The sequence below is a fragment of the Silene latifolia genome, chromosome Y (genome assembly GCF_048544455.1).
Source record: "Silene latifolia isolate original U9 population chromosome Y, ASM4854445v1, whole genome shotgun sequence".
Lineage (NCBI taxonomy): Eukaryota > Viridiplantae > Streptophyta > Magnoliopsida > Caryophyllales > Caryophyllaceae > Silene > Silene latifolia.
The window spans coordinates 341,176,382-341,193,492 of record NC_133538.1 but is presented as its reverse complement, the minus strand read 5'-3'; positions in this window follow the sequence as shown (position 1 = coordinate 341,193,492).

Genomic DNA, 17,111 nt, shown 5'->3' with positions numbered 1-17,111 from the left:
GGGTTTTCCATTCCTACGGGGTGGATCAGTCGGCGTGGGGGACACCTCAGTCCTTCCCTTACGGTGGCTTGACTCCATGGTACGCAGGCCCAGGAGCAGGAGCAGGAGGGGATGCGGGGATCGGGTCATCGGGGGCAGGTACTTCGGGTGGTGGTGGTGATGAGATGATGTACGAGCAGCAGCAGCAGCAGGAGGAGTGACACTCCTTGTTCTTATCTTTGTTAGTAGTAGTTAGTTTTAGATGTTGGATGTTGTTATCAGACTTTAGCAGTTGTTTCTTCTTAGACTTTGTTAGACTTGTGTTGTTGGCCATAAGGCCGGATTCGGTACTTTGACTTACTGCAGGATGTTAGAAGTCGGGAAAACCGTCCCGACTCGATCTCTATGAGACCGAGATATGCATTACATGATCTGTCGCAGGTTTATAAAACACCTCGACCTGTAGGTACTAGATAGAGTACCTCGTACTCTATCAAGTAGCTGCGGGAGATTAGGGAAGGAAAAGTCTCTGACCTGTAGGCCACTCGATCGAGTAGCCAAGACACTCGATCGAGTAGCATGGCACTCGATCGAGTATCGATGGTTACTCGATCGAGTAGCACTGTTACAGGGGGTTTTCAAAAATTAAAAATGTTCAATTGTTTTATAATTGCAAGTTTAACGTTTAATGTGGCTATCAGTGCGTAATGACACCTTTGGACCATCAATTCTATATGTTGGGGGTCAAATTTCGATTTTATATACATCGTGATAACGATTAGTGAGGTGGTGATGGGTTATTGTTATTTTACCTTTACATTATGCTATCTTGTCATTACTCATTAAAGTACATTTCACCCTTTGCAATGTTAATGTGAGTTAGAATTGGTAACTAGTTGTCCCGGAGAGTCATGTATGGTCTCCAATTTTAACAAGTACCTGCTTAGCGAGTAATGTCCGCGGTAAATAATATGTGTTAACCTATGCCAGGAATAAAATAATAAGTAATACGCGTTGGTATTCGGATGGTGAACTTCGGGGACGAAGTTCCTTTTTAGAGGGGAAGAGTAATGTCGCAAAATAAAAAGGTTGTTTTGAATGATGTCTTGCTCGTTTATAATGTTATTGGTAGTTGTTTATAATGTGTTAGTATTCAAAAAAAAAAAAAAAAAAAAAAAAAAAACTATTATAGTGCGATGAATCGTATTTGCATCACGTTACCAAGTAACACGGTGGCATTGGTTGTACCACATGATAGTTGGTATGAGACCTGTTCTAGATCGATAGTTGGGTAGTCGATACCGTATGTCGAGTGATCGTGGGTGGTGATTCGCATGGCGAGTTTGATGTTTCATAGGTATATAGGGTAACGGTTAGCGGTAATAGTGTTTGCATGATAGTAGTAAAAGTTATTAGATATAAATATGGACGATGATGATGATGACATGGGGGGGGGAGGATATTTCAAAAGGTAGTGGTCTGAACGGGAGGTTGGGGAGACAGTGTTGTGTTATGTTCGGGAGCGGGAAAGTGAGTTGAACCGGGGGACGAAGTTCTTTTTAAGGGGGAAGACGTAATACCCGCCCTTTTAGGGACCCTTTGACCATCGTTGACCGACCTTGGGAGCGGGAATAGCCTTAGAGTTAAGTGCCGAGGTCATCTGGAGTTGAGTTGAAAGAGTGGTACTCGATAGAGTAGAGGCTACTCGATCGAGTAGCTAGGTTACTCGATCGAGTAGGGGTTCACTCGATCGAGTATGTTGGGTACTCGATCGAGTGCCCGATTTTGCCGAGGGTTTTATATCGCGTTTTGTTAAATCCGCAAATCACTTCCGCCACTTTCTTCTTATCCTTCAGTCGCCCTTTTCCCTTCCCTTCACCTTAAAAACCTCCATGGATGCCTTTTGAAGATTCTTGAGCCTTAGGAGAGCGTCTCTTGAGTCGGGTAGCGGTCTTTTTGCCGAGTTTCCCCTAATAGGTATGTCATATTCATCATCCGTGCCTTTGTTTCTATAGTTAGGGTTTTGCTTGTAGTAATAGATATTTGCATGATGGTAATAGGCTTTGCTTGTGCGCTGGATACTTTGTTTGTCGGCATGGATTGGTTGCGGATGCGTAAAGGTAGGTTCGCCTACTCGGTTTACGTAGATGGTCTAGTGTGTCGAATATTGTGGTTGTGTTGTGTTTGGTTGTCTGCTATAATTGTTGTATCGTGATGGTTGTGGTTGTTGTTGATGTTCTCGAGATGCGTTTCTCGGTGAGTGGGGTCACTTGCGGGAGTGGCTTCACGCCCTAGTTTCGCCCTTCGTGGAACCCGCCACGGAAGGGGATGTGCACATTAATGGGACGGGGTTATCGCTCGTATGATGAGCGGGGCTTAGGTGGGAACGGCTGCGGTCCCCCACGCGTGGTGGTCCAGGTGGACGATCGATGTGAGTTTGGTTGGATTATTGTGATTATGGTTGGGACTGTTGTCATTGTTCGTGTTGTTGATTGTAGTTGCCATTGTCTTGTCTTATCTCAGTACTGACCTTGTTTGGTTGTTTGTTTGTTATGTGTCTGCCGTGATCCCTTATGGTGAGCAGTCGGTCTTAGCATGTGTTGATGTTGTGGATAGCTGGAGTCCGGGCAGGGATGAGTCCTCACGAGATATGATGGTCATAGCGAGTAGTCTTTGAGTTGTACCTTGTATTGTATTTTGGTTTGAATCACTTGTAATAAAGCTTAATAGTTCTTTTATTGACGTTTGATAACTACTTTCCTCGGGTAACCGAGATGGTAACGCCCTTATATGCTAAGGAAGGCCTAGTTAAGGCTCCTCTGGATATGGGGGTGTTACACATAGTGTCTGACAGAGATGCGAGGTTTATATCGAGGTTTTGGAAGGAGTTGCAGGAATCGTTAGGAACAACTTTGAAGATGAGTACAGCATTTCATCCTGCGACAGACGGGCAGACTGAGAGAACAATTAAGACACTTGAGGATATGTTGCGAGCTTGTGTGATGGATTTTGGTGGTAGCTGGGAGCAGAGGTTGGACTTGATAGAATTCTCTTACAATAACAGCTATCACACCAGTATAGGTATGGCACCGTTTGAGGCTTTGTATGGGAGGAGATGTAGGAGTCCAATCTAGTGGGACGATAGTCTTGAGGCGATGGTTTTAGGACCGAGAGATGGTGCATGAGATGGTGGAGCAGATTAAGATGATCGGGGAACGGATGAGAGCAGCCCCGGGATCGACAAAAGAGTTATGCAGATCTACATCGTCGGGACATAGAGTTTCAAGTTGGGGACAAGGTTCTTTTGAAAGTGTCTCCTATGCGCGGGGTTATGAGATTTGGGAAGAAAGGCAAGTTAATTCAGAAGTTTATAGGGCCTTATGAGATCTTAGAGCGAGTTGGGGAAGTTGCTTATCGTCTGGCTTTACCAGCTGCGTTAGAGAGATTGCATAATGTGTTTCATGTATCGCAGCTGCGGAAGTATGTGAGTGACCCGTCACATGTGTTGGAGGCAGAGAGCTTAGAGCTAGATGAGTCCTTATCATATCTTGAGGTGCCTAAGCAGATTCTAGACCGAAAGGTTAGAAAGACTAGGAGTGGTGAGACAGTTTTGCTTGAGATCCTGTGGTCTAACCACGAGACCGAGGAAGCTACATGGGAGCCAGAGGAAGCTATGAAAGAGCGTTACCCTTTCCTTTTTGATCAGGTATGTATGGTTACGGGGACGTAACCTTGTTTCTTTTAGGGGGGTAGGAGATGATCGCGAACAGTTTTTAAGAGTTTTATACCCCTTTTATATGCTGTGTCGGGATGTTTGTCGGGATGAGTTGGGTTAGTATCATGTTTTATGTGGAATTTTGTTTTGGTTGCTGAGTCGGGAAGGTTATGGGAGTATCTTTGTTTAGTAGTGGTTTGAACTTCGGGGACGAAGTTCCTTTTAAGGAGGGAAGACTGTAATACTCCGTATTTATAAGTCTTGGGGTACTCTATCGAGTAGCCCTTACTCTGTCGAGTAAGGGTAAGTTGCGAAATAAAATAGCTCCTGGCCTGTTGGGTACTCGATCGAGTAGCTGGGGCACTCGATCGAGTAAGGGGGTACTCGATCGAGTACCTTGGGTACTCGATCGAGTGTCCGGTTTTACGGGGAGTTTTCTCGGGTTTTGTTAATTATGCGATTAAGGTATTTAAGTTTCGTCGTCATTGTTTTAAATGACTTTTACAAAACCTAATTTCCTGTTTAAGAGAGAAAGCAACAAGTTCATCTTCCTAATCGCATTCTTAACAATTCCCGGAGTTCAGACGGTCAGTTCTTGTCGTTGTTTATATCGTTGGGTTCCTTGCGTCGAGGGTAAGATCTACGTACCCTTTTTATTGTATTTCCTTTGATTTGGTTAAACCCTAATTTAGAGATTGGGGGTTTTTATGTGTAGTATGTGATGTGTAGCCTCTATGTGTTAAATCATAGGAGGAGGGTTCATAGAAGAGCTTTTTGACTCAGCAGTAGAGACCGTCTGATTGTGTGCATACCAGGTAGGATTTCCTACTCAGTATTAGTCCTATAATGGGATATTGGTTGATGTGTTGTATTTGGTTGTTTGATATAATAATTGTACTGTGATTGTGGTTGTGATCGTTGTTGATGGTTCGCGAGGCGTGGCCTCGGCTGAGTGGGGTCACTTGCGGGAGTGACTTCACGCCCTAGTTTCGCCCTTCGTGGAACCCGCCACGGAAGGGGATGTGCACATTAATGGACAGGGTTATCGCTCACTATGTGGAGCGGGGATTTGGTGGGTACGGCTGCGGTCCCCCATGGCGGTGGCTGGTCCAGTGGACGATCGGTATTGAGATGATGGGAATTGGTTGGTTGTGTGTGTGTGTGTGTGACAGTTAAAGCTGTCTGTGTATCTTATTGTTGTTATACATATTGATTGTGTGATTAGTACTGACCCCGGTGTTGTTTTGTAAACCTGCGGTGATCCATTCGGGGATGGTGAGCAGATATTGAGATGAGTACTGGGATAGCTGGGATGCCACGACATGATGATAGGAGTCTTCCGTTGTAGCCTTTAGTTTATTTACATTTCAGTTAGAACAGTCATTTTGAAATAATGTATCGTACTTCTGGTTTGGTTTTGAGGATTGTAACTATTCGCTAAATTATTTATAATAAACGTTGTTTCTTTATTGTTGTTTGATTATCATTGCCTCGGGTAACCGAGATGGTAATGTCTTCATACCTAAGTGGTCCTGGTAAGGCACTTAGAGTATGGGGGTGTTACAAATGGTCTCGTCTATTTCTCCGTCAGTATTTCCTAAAACGGTTTCCAAGGCCTCACCCACCCCCTCATCTGAGTCAACATGAAGAGAGAAATAGGGTTTAAGAGTTTCAGTAGCAAACCATTCAAAAAATTCTAATACCTCTTTTATGGGGATTCCTTCGAAATCCAACTTACCATTAGCCTCGAGGTATTCTCGCGTATGGGCATTAATTCCCCGGATGATAGACCGACATATTTGGAGTCCCGAAAGCATTCCTCCTCTTGGTTCGAGCCACTCCTGCCACCTGTCTATATAAGAGCAAAAACTTTCGTTCTCTCTCTGCGGAAAGTCAAGAACGAGAGACATGAGAATGGTCTCAAGGAACCGAGGTTCCTTGAGACAAGAAATAGACTAAATAAATATAGATAAAACTACGCTGCCTCCTCGGCAATGGCGCCAAAATTTGATATCGTCGTTTCAGTACCAAAAATAAATACCTAAGTACTACTAACAGAAGTTAGCGGTAAGTAGGGTCGATCTCCACAGGGAGGCAATCACTATCTACTTGTTAATTCTAGTTCGTCTAAGGTCACAAGATGGGGGGTTTAAAATGTTTGAACTAAACTAAAGAGCTTAAAGTAAGAGAAAGGAATAAGAGAGATTAACAATAAAGGAAGGGAACTAGTATTGTCGGGTCATCAATGAATATCAGGTAATTGTAGCTAAGGTCATAGATCGATCAATTCTTTAGTCAAAGGGGCAACGCATATCTCCTTCCGGTCTCAATTTGCCCTAAAATACTATTAGCTTAGCTTCCGCCCTCACTAAAGCATCCTATTGTTCACTGCGGGTCTCACCCCTTCCAACCTTCCGATCTTGGTTAAGGCTTACCAAGATTAATTAAGCTAAATGCATCGATTCAAGTAGCTAGTTACAGTTAATTGCTGTGATTAACAACATAATCATGATAACAAAGAAAGGTCTGTAAACCTAATTAGCAACTAACAACAGTTCATCGGATCCCCTAAATCCTAGAAACTAAATTAGCTAGATATAATAGTGATAGAACAAGAGAGAAAGAATAGAGGAATAATAAACATCACAAATTAAGGAGAGAGTAAAAGAAAGAGAAAGAGTAAAAGGAAGAATTACAGATTAAGAGATCCGGGAAAAAGAGCAGAACAAAGTAGCAGCCATTGAGAGAGGAAAAACAGTGTTATAGAGTGTACGAGATGTAAAAGGTGTGTTTATGACCTAATCCCGACTTCCTTTTGTAGGAAATAATTTGTATACTTCCCTTATTATTAACGATTATAACGAATTTATTGTGATGATAACTAGTCATAAAATAAATTACATAAACAAAAGTAGAGAATGAAGAAACAACCTTCAGTCCTAGCAAAATCGGCCTAAGAAGAATATCGCAATGATATTCACCTATCAGTTCCACCCAAGATGATATGAGATATGCCCTTTGCTTCTTGCTAGAATCGATCCCTAATTAACTGATTAATTTTAGGTTTTTGTGTTTTTCTTTGATGAGAGCAGGCTAGGTCAAAAATTAGGTTAGAAAAAACCTCTCCTTAATCTCCCTTTAACCGTGTATGTCTCTAGTGATTAGGGTAGATTTTTCCTTTTAATTTTCCGGCCCATATATCCGAAAATAAGAGGATATTTCTTCTTATTTTCGGTTTTAGCAGCAACCATAAATCAGGATAAAATCCTCTTATTTTTGGTTATTCTAAAATTATATATAATGTGTACAATTTATTAATTGCCATATATGTTGTCCCGTTTTAACAAGTCCATACATAACTGATTGTAGTCGATTTATTAAATCCGGCCTGACAACATATATTATAATAATCTCGTGTAAAATATACTTTAACTATAAATATCGCACATTTATAATTAGCTAATTAAATATAACTGATTACATTTAATTACGAATTAACATATTAATTCGTCCAAGCTTAACATTATATACATTAATTAAATACAACATATTATATTCAATTTACGAATTGACAGTTAATTCGTCTCAGCTAATATTATTTAATCGACATTAAATAATCGTCTCATCAACACGTTGACTAACTGTTTAGTCATATAAGGCATCAATGTGATTACATTTCCATAACCACATCTCTCAAACACATCCTTTAGGTGTGACTTTTAGGGACCAGTTGATCACCGCCATCTGTATGATAATAACGTCAAACTTTCTAGCAAGCCAACCGTTATTAGGTAATCGTTAATCAACTGATAAAATACGAAGTATACCCTTGTGAACCTATAAGAGATTTATAAATGTTGTCACACTAATTTGTGGAGGACACAAGCTCCAACAAACTCCCACTTGTCCTCACAAGTGTATGTGCGATAACCGATTCTCATATCCTAAAATTTCTCCCACTCAATGTAAAACAATTTGCAAATTCCGTATTCACAAAGGTCGTATTTTACAACTGATAAACGAATCATCATTCGAGCATGGCCATGCATTTCAGTTACAACTCCTCGAGTGGCCCTGAGAAATAACTAAACCTGATAAAGGTTGGATATTTTCCTCAACTCGAATCCTGCAGATATAAGCACAGTATGAAATGAACCAGAAAAAATCTACTTAGTCTCCAGTTACGGCATACCATGAGAAAGAAACCAAAGTCACCCAAAAACTGCTTTAATCTCAAGAGACAGTCGATAGTCAAAAGAATCGACTCTAGGAACACAATGGACGTCCTATCCACGACCTGGCACCGAATGTTTTAAACATTTAGGACTCCATTACGTTGTCACAAAAATTTGTCCTACGAGGTATCGTTATAATCTCGCATCTGTGATCGATCAGTCAACCGTTTGACTTATGACTCGTTGAACCCACCATCAATCGACTGCACAATATAATAACCAGAGTTATCAGCTCATTAAGGCGATTACGGACCAAAACAAATATAATGTAATTCAGTTCACTTTGTGGCGTTCAATGTTGTCGGTACAATCCACATAAAAAACAAAATATTATAATAAAACGATGAAGTTATAAATAGTATATGAAAAAGATAATGTATCAAATCCATAATCAACTACTACAACTCAGGAACACCTTTAATTCCCATGGAAATAACGTGCCCTTCATGCTTATCAAAATTCAACATGTTTAGTGAGAGGGTCCGCGATGTTATCATCCGAAGCTATCTTGTCAATCACTATCTCTTCTTGCTCAACGTAATCACGGATCAGGTGAGCTTTTTGATGTACATGTCTAGATTTGTTGCTAGACTTAGGCTCCTTAGCCTGAAGATGGCACCTCTATTGTCACAATAGATGGTGATCGGGTCATTTAAACTAGGAACTATCGTAAGTCCTTGTAAGAATTGACGCATCCATATAGCTTCCTTTGCTGCTTCCGAAGCGGCATAGTACTCGGATTCAGTGGTAGAATCTGCTACAACACTCTGTTTGGAACTCTTCCAGCTGACCGCAGCACCATTAAGAGTGAAGACGAACCCGGACTGAGATTTTGAATCATCTCGATCCGTTTGGAAGCTAGCATCTGCGTAACCAATTGCGCATAGCTTAGTATCGCCTCCATAACTCAATACCCTATCCTTAGTCCTCCGTAGGTACTTGAGGATGTTTTTAACTACTATCCAGTGTGTTTCACCTGGATTCGTTTGGTACCGACTCGTCATACTCAATGCATATGCCACGTCTGGACGTGTGCATATCATGGCATGCATGATTGATCCTATTGCAGATGCATAAGGAACACGACTCATGCGCTCAATTCCTTTAGGCGTCGTGGGTGACTAAGACTTGTTCAACTGCATCCCAGACGTCATAGGAAGGTTCCCCTTCTTGGAGTTGGTCATGCTAAACCTTTCAAGAATCTTATCCAAATAAGACTCCTGACTAAGTGATAACGTCCATCGTGATCTATCTCGGTAGATACGGATTCCCAAAATGCGTTGTGCCTCACCCAGATCTTTCATCTGGAAATGGTTCTTCAACCATCCTTTAACCGAAGATAAGAGAGGAATGTCATTCCCAATCAAGAGTATATCTTCGACATACAATATCAAGAGTACAATCTTGTTGTAACACTACGGATTTTCCTTGGTGACTACTCGACCGAGTAGAGCCTACTCGGCCGAGTAGTGCTTTGGCTGTGGGTTATTTTTGTTCTTACGAGGAATACTCGGCCGAGTATAGTGAATACTCGACCGAGTATTGGACACTCGGCCGAGTATGCACTTACTCGACCGAGTGTCCGGTTTGGCGGAGTGTTATTTCAACGGTTTGATTAGGGAATGTTTAGGGTATTTTATATTTCCACGTCAGTTTCTAATATCATTTCAAAAGCTTTATCATTTCTAAGTTACCCTAATCACACCCAAATCATTCCCTAATCCTTCTCTTAAGCATTTCGTGGCGTCATTGTGTGGGTAATCGTCGTGATTCTTGCGTATAAGTTCTCGTTGCACTGTTGGTAAGTTCTATCTTCGTGATTATTGGTACTTTTGTGAGTTACTGTACATTTATATGAGAATAAGATTTTGGGAATCGTACAAAGTGTAATCGTGTTGCATGATCATTGTATAGGAGAAGACTTCGTAGAGGAGCCTTTTTGATTGTTCGTGTTGCATACTGCTATTGATTGCTAAGGTAGGGTTTCCCTACTCAGGTTACTGTGCTTTACATGACATGTTGTTGTAATTATCGTTGTCTGTTGATCATCGTAGTATGGAGGTTGTTGTGACAGTGTTGGTGTGAGGGGATTGAGATGACTGTGATGTCATGTGATTGTGATTGTGGTGGAGTCACTTGCGGGAGTGGCTTCACACCCTAGTTCGCCCTCCGTGGAACCCGCCACGGGAGGGGATGTGCACATTAAGGGACAGGGATCATTGTCGCTCGTTGAGGAGCTGGACTAGGTGGGATCGGCTGCGGTCACCCACTGGCGGCGAGGATTACCTGTTGCGATGGGTAATCTGGCAGGGCTACACACTTTGGTGTGTAGTCAGTTACTATGTGAGCTTGGATGATTGGGAATTGGTGATGATCAGACGATTATTGCATTTGTTGTCTTATTAGTTGAATAATACTGACCCCGTTGTTGTTTGTGGAATCTGCGGTGATCCATTCGAAGATGGTGAGCAGGCTTGACAGGTTTTGCTAGTGAGAGCTTGGGGATTATCTTGGGAGATTTGCCACCACGAGTCATAGCATCACCGTCTGAGTCTTAGCGAGTTTTCCTTTAATGTTAAGACTTTGAAGTTGTATTTCGTTAGACAGTATTTGGTTTTGGATCTTGTAAACTTTGCATTTCACAGTACTTTAATAATAATGCTCAATTCAGACGCTTTGGTATATACTAACCTCGGGAAACCGAGATGGTAACGCACTTTCATGGTAGGGTGGTCCTGGTAAGGCACCTTGGTATGAGGGGGTGTTACAAAGTGGTATCAGAGCCGAAGATTCCGGCACCTAAACAAATGAATTTAATGAACCTAGGGAGTCTAAATAAAATGAACCCGGGGAGAGTTGTTTGGAGCTACCGCAAAGACTCGGGAGACGTCCCGGAGTCGCACATTGGCCCTTACTAACTCGAGCCGGTAACATGGGGGAGTATGATGAGAACTAGGCTTTGTATGTGCACGTATGTGATGATGCATGTTGGTAAAAGTCGATAGTTGCATATATGTGTGATGAAGTTCTTAATTATTGTGATGGGAGGAGTGGTAGATGAAACGGGTTGTGATTTCAATGTTGGCTTAGCATATGTGCAAATTGGATGCTGATATGGTTACAATATGGTATTAAAGTTTTTATTATATGCATTGCATGCTGATGTGATTATAACATGGCTTTTAAGTCCTTACGTATTTGCTACGGGAATAGTGAGCATGATAGGGGAATCGTAACCTATAAACCTGTTTATAGCGTAACTCGGCCGAGCAGGGCAGGTACTCGACCGAGTATGGAGCTAACTCGGCCGAGTAGCCAAGAACTCGACCGAGTGTTGTTTGATGGAAAGTGGCAATCGCTACTGTTTGTGATAACTCGACCGAGTATGAACATATACTCGACCGAGTAGTGTTCACTCGGCCGAGTGTTCTTACACTAGACCGAGTGTTGTTTTTGTGTTTTGACGTTCGCTTCTGGATTCGATACTCGACCGAGTATCTAGGAGGATACTTGACCGAGTTAGCTTTACTCGACCGAGTATGATGTATACTCGGCCGAGTGTTCTTATGGCGGAAGAGTGTTAAGTTTTGAGCATGTGTTTACGTTTCTTTCATTCTTATCAGCTCAAAATGCCGCCCAAAAGAACTCCCGCGCAGATCCAAGCTTCAGAGATGACTCTAGATGAGGTTGCTCGTATGATTCAGCAACAAGAGGCTCTCCTTGAAGCTCTCAAAAATGTGGGAAAAGGGAACGAGAAGACGATGGATGCAACCCAGCTTAGCATCAACATTGCTCGTTTCCACCCTCCCACATATGACGGGGTAGGTGAACCAAAGCTGTTCGAGAAGTGGCACCGTGAGATTGAAGCTCTCATGGAAATGGTTAAGTGCCCCGAGGACATGATTCTTTGAGCGGGTAGTGTACTACCTAAGAGGAGAAGCTGCGATTTGGTGGCGAATGTCAAGGATGATGCTAGAGCTTACTACCAGGCGGAAGGGGCTATTCCGTGGTCTGGGTTGAAGAGTGCTATGAGAGAGCAGTTTGTGCCGGAGCATATCCGACACAAGATGAGATCCGACTTTGATTCTTTCACCATGACTGAGAAGATGACAGTCACTGATTACTATCATCGGTTTTTGGAGCTATCTCGTTATGTTGAGGATATGCAGCTCGGGCAAAGAGGTTTGGCTCTCCGTTTTTAGAGGGGTTTATCTGCTAAGATCGTGAGTCGTATCTGGTGGGGTTGCTACCGACCTCAAGGAAGTGTATCGAGAGCGGGTCAAGCGAGAGAATGGTGGATCTCTCAAGGGAGATCGAGGAGAGGATCACTACGAGAAAAAGAGGAAGGCTGATAGCGGGAACAACAATCAGCCAACCAACAAGAAAGGGAATTTCAACCATGCTAAGGCTTTTTCTAGTGGAGCTGGTTTCTCTGGAGGTTCTCGTGGCTGGGGAAAGAATGGAGGTCGGGCTGTAAGTGACAACACCAACCTTACGTGCTTCAACTGTGGTGGGATAGGCCACAAAAGGCGGGAATGCACGAGCTACAAACCCGGCAATGGTTCAGGAGCTCGATCAGGAAATTTTTCTCAGGGGTCGACTCAGAGTTTTGCTAGCAACCGACCAGGAGGTTCATGGGGCAACAGAGGTGGACAGGGTAACCAGGGCGGTTACAACCGTGGTGGTGGTGGATCTTATCAGCGCCAGAATAACAGCGTCACCCAGGATTCGGCAGCTAAGCCAAGTACCTCCAATGCTTCAGTTCAGGGTGGAGGACAGAAAAACAGTGGAAAGCTCTTCATGATGGACAAGCAGGAAGCACAAGATGATGCTCATGTAGTTAACGGTACCTTTCTTGTTAATAATGTACCGTCCTTTGTTTTGTTTGATTCCGGGGCTACACATTCTTTTGTGTCTAAAAGTCATGCTGTGTCTATGGGTTTGGGAAAGTTTGAGGTTGTAAAATATGATGTGTTCATACCTTCGGGAGAGTCTGTGTCGTGTCTCAAGTTATATAAGGGTATATCTATGGTGATTGGAGGGGTAGATTTACCAGTAGACCTGTTAGAGTTTCCTAAGGATGGGTTTGAGGTGATTGTCGGGATGGATTGGCTAGGTAGGTATGATGCCAGGATAGACTGTCGACAAAAGAGAGTGTCTTTAAAGGGTCCCAAGGGTGTTAGGGTGTCCTATAGAGGGTTTGTGGTAAAGCCTAAGTGTAGGTTTATAGCAGTTATGACCTTAAAGTCATGTTTAAGGAAGAAGTGTCCCTTAATTATTTGTCATGTGAGAGATCACTGAGTAGAACCGCCGACAGCTTCTGAGATTTCCGTGGTGAAAGAATTCGAAGATGTCTTTCCTGAGGAAATACCGAGTTTGCCTCCCAAGAGGGATATCGATTTCAGCGTGGAGCTTAAGCCGGGAACGGGTCCTATATCTAAAGCACCTTACCGTATGGCACCTAAAGAGTTGGCAGAGTTGAAAAAGCAGATACATGAGTTGTTAGGCAAGGGTTATATCCGGCCTAGTGTGTCACCGTGGGGAGCTCCAGTTCTTTTTGTAAAGAAGAAAGATGGGAGTATGAGACTGTGCATTGATTACAGAGAGCTCAATCGGGTCACAGTGAAGAATAAGTATCCGTTGCCGAGGATTGATGATTTGTTCGATCGCCTAAGTGGAGCGGTGTGTTCTCTAAGATTGATCGAGGTCGGGGTATCATCGGTGAGGATAGCAGATGAAGATATTCCTAAAACAAAGCATTCGATCTCGTTATGGTCACTACGAGTACGTGGTGATGCCTTTTGGGTTAACCAATGCGCCAGCAGCTTTTATGGATTTGATGAACCGGATCTTTACACCGTTTTTGGATAGGTTTGTGGTTGTTTTCATCGACGATATCCTAGTTTATTCTAAGACTAAGGAAGAGCATGAACAAAGACTTGAGGATAGTTCTGCAGACCTTGAGAGAAAATCGGCTCTATGCCAAGTTGTCCAAGTGTGAGTTTGGTTAGAGGAAGTGGCTTTTCTGGGTCATGTAATATCTAAGAAGGGGGTATCTGTGGATCCTAGTAAGATTGAAGCCGTTACCAAGTGGGAATCGCCGAAGAATGTTGCTGAGATTCGGAGTTTCTTAGGCCTTGCCGGCTACTACAGGAGATTTGTGAAAGATTTCTCTACCATAGCGCGGCCTATGACATCCTTGATGAGGAAGGAAGTCAGATTTGTTTGGGATGAGAGTTGTGAAACGGCGTTTCAGACCTTAAAGGAACGTTTGACCACAGCTCCTATCCTAGCCTTGCCAGAGGGTTGTGAGAACTTTGAGATCTATACTGACGCTTCAAAGAACGGTCTTGGTTGTATCTTGATGCAGGGAGAGTGATAGCCTATGCTTCGAGGCAGCTGAAGCAATATGAGGAGAACTACCCTACTCATGATCTGGAGCTGGGTGCAGTTGTGTTCGCTCTTAAGATTTGGAGGCACTACCTTTATGGCGCAACTTTTAAGGTGTTCTCTGATCATAAGAGTTTAAAGTATATCTACACTCAGAAGGAGCTTAACATGCAGGAGACGGTGGATGGAGCTGATTGGAGATTATGATATGGAGATCATCTATCACGAGGGTAAAGCTAATGTTGTTGCAGATGCATTGAGTAGGAAGAGCGTTCATTCGCTATGTACATGCTATGTCCTTCTTGAAGTGAGGATGAGATGTCTAGTTTGGGGATCTTTATGATTCGAGAGGGGGATACCATCGGGGATTTGACGATCGAGCCAGAGTTGTATGAAAACATCAAAAGTAAGCAAGAGCTTGATCTTAAGATCCAGGAGTGGAAGTCAAAGGTAGAGAGTGGAGCAGCTTCCAGGTTCTCTATACATCCAGATGGGAGTATTTGTTTTGATGGGAGATGGTGTGTTCCTGACGATGCAGAGTTAAAGAGAATGATCTTGTCAGAGGCTCATTGCACTCCTTATTCAGTTCACCCGGGTGGTGACAAGCTTTACAGAGACCTTAAGAAGACTTTTTGGTGGCCGAACATAAAGAGGGATGTAGCTGAGTTTGTGGCTAGATGTTTGACCTGCCAAAGGGTCAAAGGTGAACAAAGGAGACCCCAAGGTAAGATTCAGTCTTTGACAGTGCCCGAGTGGAAGTGGGAGTCGATCTCCATGGACTTTATTGTGGGGTTACCTAGGTCACAACAAGGTAACAACATGATTTGGGTGATTGTGGATCGGTTGACCAAGTCAGCCCATTTCGTTCCCATGAAGGATACTTGGTCTAAGATGCAGCTGGCATTGGGTTACAGAAAGCATGTGGTTCGGTTACATGGTATCCCGAAAGATATCGTTTCTGATCGCGATGCAAGGTTCATATCAAAGTTTTGACAAGAACTGCAAGAGTTGATGGGTACAACGTTGAAAATGAGTACAACTTTTCATCCGCAGAACCGATGGTCGACGAACGGACCATCAAGACCTTAGAAGACATGCTAAGGGCATGTGTTATGGACTTTGGGGCGATTGGGAAGACAGACTTGATTTGATCGAGTTTTCATACAATAATAGTTATCATACAAGCATTGGGATGGCACCTTTTGAAGCTTTGTATGGCCGAAAATGCCGAAGTCCAGTTTGTTGGGATGATAGTTCTGAGGCAGTGGTTTTAGGGCCACAATTGGTTCAAGATATCGTTGAGCAAATCCAGTTGATTCACCAAAAGATGAGAGCAGCTCAAGATCGCCAGAAGAGCTACGCCGACTTACACCGCAGGGACATTGAGTTTGCGGTAGGTGACAAGGTTCTTTTGAAAGTGTCACCTATGCGAGGTGTTATGAGGTATGGGAAAAAGGGTAAGCTAAGCCAAAAGTTTATAGGTCCTTATGAAATTTTGGACCGTGTTGGCGAGGTAGCCTACAGGTTAGCTTTACCACCAGCTTTGGATAGAGTGCACAATGTTTTTCATGTATCTCAACTCCGGAAGTATGTGAGTGATCCGTCGCATATCCTCGAGATGGAGAACATCGAACTTGATGAATCCTTGTCCTATGCCGAGATTCCTAAGGAGATTCTTGATCGCAAGGTTCGTAAGACCCAGAATGGTGAGACGGTCTTACTCAAGGTCCTTTGGTCTAATCATAATGTGGAGGAAGCCACATGGGAACCTGAGGAGGCTATGCGAGAACGTTTTCCTAACCTTTTTTATCAGGTATGTTTGGTTACGGGGACGTAACCGTTGTCTTTTTAGGGGGGTAGGAGATGGTCGCGATAGTGTTTTGTTTTGTTTTCTTTGTTTGGTTCGAGTCGGGAAATGATTTTTGTGGTAACTTGTTGTGGTGCTTGTATAGTTCCTTGGAGTTGTCTTATGTTATTGGTATAGTCTTGTGATGTAGTGTTGTGCTTGCTTGTATAGTAGAGTGTGAACTTCGGGACGAAGTTCTTTTTAGGGGGAAAGATTGTAACACTACGGATTTTCCTTGGTGACTACTCGACCGAGTAGAGCCTACTCGGCCGAGTAGTGCTTTGGCTGTGGGTTATTTTGGTTCTGCCGAGGAATACTCGGCCGAGTATAGTGAATACTCGACCGAGTATTGGACACTCGACCGAGTATGCACTTACTCGACCGAGTGTCCGGTTTGGCGGAGTGTTATTTCGATGGTTTGATTAGGGAATGTTTAGGGTATTTTATATTTCCGCGTCAGTTTCTAATATCATTTCAAAAGCTTTATCATTTCTACGTTACCCTAATCACACCCAAATCATTCCCTAATCCTTCTCTTAAGCATTTCGTGGCGTCATTGTGTGGGTAATCGTCGTGATTCTTGCGTATAAGTACTCGTTGCACTGTTGGTAAGTTCTATCTTCGTGATTATTGGTACTTTTGTGAGTTCTTTGTACATTTATATGAGAATAAGATTTTGGGAATTGTACAAAGTGTAATCGTGTTGCATGATCATTGTATAGGAAAAGACTTCGTAGAGGAGCCTTTTTGATTGTTCGTGTTGCATACTGCTGTTGATTGCTAAGGTAGGGTTTCCCTACTCAGGTTACTGTGCTTTACATGACATGTTGTTGTAATTATCGTTGTCTGTTGATCATCATAGTATGGAGGTTGTTGTGACAGTGTTGGTGTGAGGGGATTGAGATGACTGTGATGTCATGTGATTGTGATTGTGGTGGAGTCACTT